This window comes from Coenobita brevimanus, chromosome 34, assembly GCF_032717465.1.
Source record: "Coenobita brevimanus isolate Jiangsu-jjx chromosome 34, ASM3271746v2, whole genome shotgun sequence".
Classification (NCBI taxonomy): domain Eukaryota; kingdom Metazoa; phylum Arthropoda; class Malacostraca; order Decapoda; family Coenobitidae; genus Coenobita; species Coenobita brevimanus.
Genome location: NC_136987.1, coordinates 10,889,124 through 10,893,201, shown reverse-complemented (window position 1 = coordinate 10,893,201; position 4,078 = coordinate 10,889,124).

Below are 4,078 nucleotides of genomic sequence, written 5' to 3'. Positions count from 1 at the left end.
TAACAATTTAACAGACCCTTAACACATTTCCGCCACGTTTATTACAATCGGAAAACATTGTTCTCGTTATTTTCCTAACGCACACACACACACACACACACACACACACACACACACACACACACACACATCTGAAGGGAAAGTAATTGTAGCCAATTTGTACATGCCACCCAGATCAAACACATGGGAAAGAGACGAATATGAGGACCTGGCAGAGAGTACAATTCAGAGTTTAAGAGCATTACTACATAAAATGGAAGAGAAATCGGAAAGAATTATACTAACCGGAGATTTTAATACAAATATAAATTGGAATACTCTAGATATATATAATAAGCCAAGAAAGCTGTTGGGACCAAAAGCTCCTGGATCTCGTGCAAGAGTTTTTCCTAACGCAACATGTGAGGGAAACCACCACAAAAAGAGGACTCGATGTACCTTCAATGCTAGATCTCATATTTACTAGGCAAGAAAATGATATTGACAGTTTAATATATCACCCTCCACTCGGCAAAAGCGACCATGCAGTACTAAATTGCAACTTCAGGATAGCATATGACATAGTTAACAGCAATGAAAGTTACAAAAAGAGCCTAAACTATGAAAAGGGAAATTATCATGACCTAAAGAAGTATTTCTTAGAAGTTGATTGGGAAAATGAGCTTAGAGGACAAGATTTAAATGCTGTATATAAAAAATTCTGGAATTTTATGAAATAGGAGTCCAGAAGTACATCCCACAGCACAAAAAAGCAGAAAAGAAAATACAGAAATGGTTCAATACAGAATGTAAAATACCAAAAGAAAAAAGAGATTTGTTGTGGAATAGATACAGAAGACACAATAGTGAAAGGGCATATAATAATTACAAACAGGCAAGAAACGATTATACAAGAATAAGGAGGGAAGCCCAAAAACAGTTTGAGGAGGATATCATAAATAAAAGTAGTGATCAACCGAAGCTAGTTTACAGCTACATCAGAAGCAAAACCAAAGTAAAAGGTATAATACAATCCATTACGGACGAGGGAATCACCTATACACAAGAGAAAGATATTTGTGAAGCACTAAATAAGAATTTCCAATCAGTTTTTACAGAAGAAAAAAAATTTGAGAGGGATTATGTGGAACAATGCCCACACATACTACCAGATATACAAATATCAGAAAAAGTAATGCAGGAGGAGTTAAGTAAATTAGACAGAGGAAAAGCAAATGGTCCGGATGAAATTTCATGTTGGGTGCTACGAGAATGTGCAAAGGAGTTAAGTAAACCATTATCTTTAATTTTCAAGAAATCCTTGAGTCAAGGTAAACTACCTGATATTTGGAAGAAAGCAAATATTGTCCCCTTATTCAAGAAAGGGAATAGACAAAATCCACTCAACTACCCACTAGTATCACTGACCAGTGTTGTAAGCAAGGTATTAGAAAAGCTTATAAGAAAAGCTTGGGTAAATCATCTAGAAGAACACAGTATGATAACAGAAAGACAGTTTGGTTTCAGAAAAGGAAAATCATGTGTTACTAATCTGTTGAGCTACTATGACAGAGTAACAGACACAATACAGGAAAGAGAAGGATGGGTGGACAGTATCTATTTAGATTTCAAGAAAGCATTTGTCATAGTATCACACCAAAGACAAGACTTTTATGGAAACTGTGCCATCAAGGAGGAATTCGAAGCAAACTGTTTTGTTGGATGCAAGATTTTCTCATAAAAAGAGAAATGAGAACAGTACTAAGGCGAAACTACTCATCATGGAAAGAAGTGACTAGTGGAGTACCACAGGGCTCACTGCTGGCACCAATTATGTTTTTAGTGTATATAAATGATATAGACAATAACACTGGAAATGAAAGCTATCTGAATATGTTTGCAGATGATGCAAAAATACAAAGGAGATCTACTAACACAGACTCTTGTAAAGAGCTACAAGAATGAATGGAGTAATATTTGGCAAATGGAATTCAATGTGGACAAGTGTCATATAATCAAGTTTGGTAAAAGTGGAAAAAGACCTGATTGGGATTATACGTTAGGAAATAAAACCCTACACACATCAGAAAGAGAGAAGGACCTAGGTGTGATTATCAATAACAGACTATCTCCGGCTGACCACATCAGTGAGAAGGTACGGAACATGTATACACTGCTTGCAAATATGAGAATAGCATTCACATACATAAATGAAGACATGCTAAGAAGGATAATAACATCATTCATCAGACCAACCCTGGAGTATGCATCAGTAGTCTGGAGTCCTCTTCTCAAAAAACACATAGACAAGATTGAAAAAGTTCAAAGGGCCGCTACAAGATGGGTACCAAGCTTAAGGGATCTAAACTACGAAGAAAGACTAAATAAACTGAATCTACCAACACTACAGGAGAGAAGGAAAAGAGGTGACATGATAATGCTATATAAATGCATTTCAGGCAAGGAGAAAATAGACATAAATGATTACTTAACATATGGGGAAGCATCAGCAAGAGGACACTGCAAAAAACTGCATAAGAAGAGAGGTGATAAAGACGTGAGGAAATTCAGTTTCCCAATTGACCAGTGGAATGCACTACCGAATGAAATAGTGTGTGCCAAAACAATTCACAAATTTAAGGATATGTACGATAAATATGGTTTAAGACACGGGACAGTACGAGCTTGACTCATTCCTGTAAAGATACACTTAGGTAAGAATTAGGTAAGAACACACACACACACACACACACACACACACACACACACACACACACACACACACACACACACACACACACACACACACACGCACGCACGCACGCACGCACGCGCGCGCGCAACGAACAATATATAGCACCGCTCTCGCTTTGTGAGCTCCAGTGTATATAAAAGTGTCACTGGATTGTTTTTTATATGTATTTGATATCATCGTAAACTCCCCTCCCCCTCCCCCCCCCAAAAAAAACAATAATAATGATCAACCCCTTCATCTTGAGGACGTCTTTTCCATCTCATTCTTGCTATCGTCTGACAATTTTGTTCAGCATGGGAGAGTTCCCTGGTGGTGGAGGAGTAAATGATTGCTGTATCTAACCTCTCCAATTCGAAATGCCTCCATTATGCTGACTAAAATCGTCTGGAGATAGCAAAAAGAAAGCAATCGGAGGAGATGGTTGGAAGCCTAACAACTTCAGGAGAATCAACCTCCAAGTGAAGGAATAGGCTAGTCCTTGTCGCGCTTACGACATCAGGGTAACTCGGATATAGCCTCAGTCTCAGATTTCGCTTAAGTTTCATTTCCAGCTAGTGGGTTTTACTTTCAGAATTTACTACAGGTGCAAATTGACTTCAGTTTGAAATTTGGCATCAGTTTTAGATTTGGTTGTTCCAGGTAAGAACATTTCAACTTTAGCTTTAATTTCAGATTTAGGCTTATTCTTAGTTTTAGCTTAGATTCATTTCCATTTGAGGTCCAGATTTCCCTCAGCTTCAGATTTATTAACATTTTTAAATTCATGTTCAGTTCGGGTTTACCTTGTTTCAAATTTAGCTTCAGTTGCAGCACAGCTTTAGATTCATATTCAGCCTCAGGTTTTGCTTGTTTCAGTCTGAAGTTCACCTTCATATAGTTTCAGGTTAGGTTGTCATAAGAATCAGCTTCAGTTTTAGACATAGTTTCCGTTTCACATTTAGTTTCAGTGTCAAAGACAAGTAATTTTTCAGCTTCAGTATCATAGTTAAATTTTCAACTTCCGTTACATATTCAGTTTTGCTGCAAATTTAGCTTACTTTAAATTCAGATTCCAAATCAAAGTCAGGTTATTTTAGATATAGCTTCAATTTAGAATTTTAGATTAGCTTCAGTATTAAATTAGCTTCAGTTTTAAATTAGCTTTATTGTTACAGTTTCTGCATCATCTTCAGCTTCAAATCAGCTTAAATTTCAGGTTAAATTTCAGCTTTGTATTCTATTTCCACATCTAACTCGAGATATAATGCGGGACAAAAGTTTGCTTACCATTCCACAACGGTACGTTTATTTCACGCTTTAGGTATGTCCGTCACTTTCCTGTCTATGTATCATATTAAATTTAAT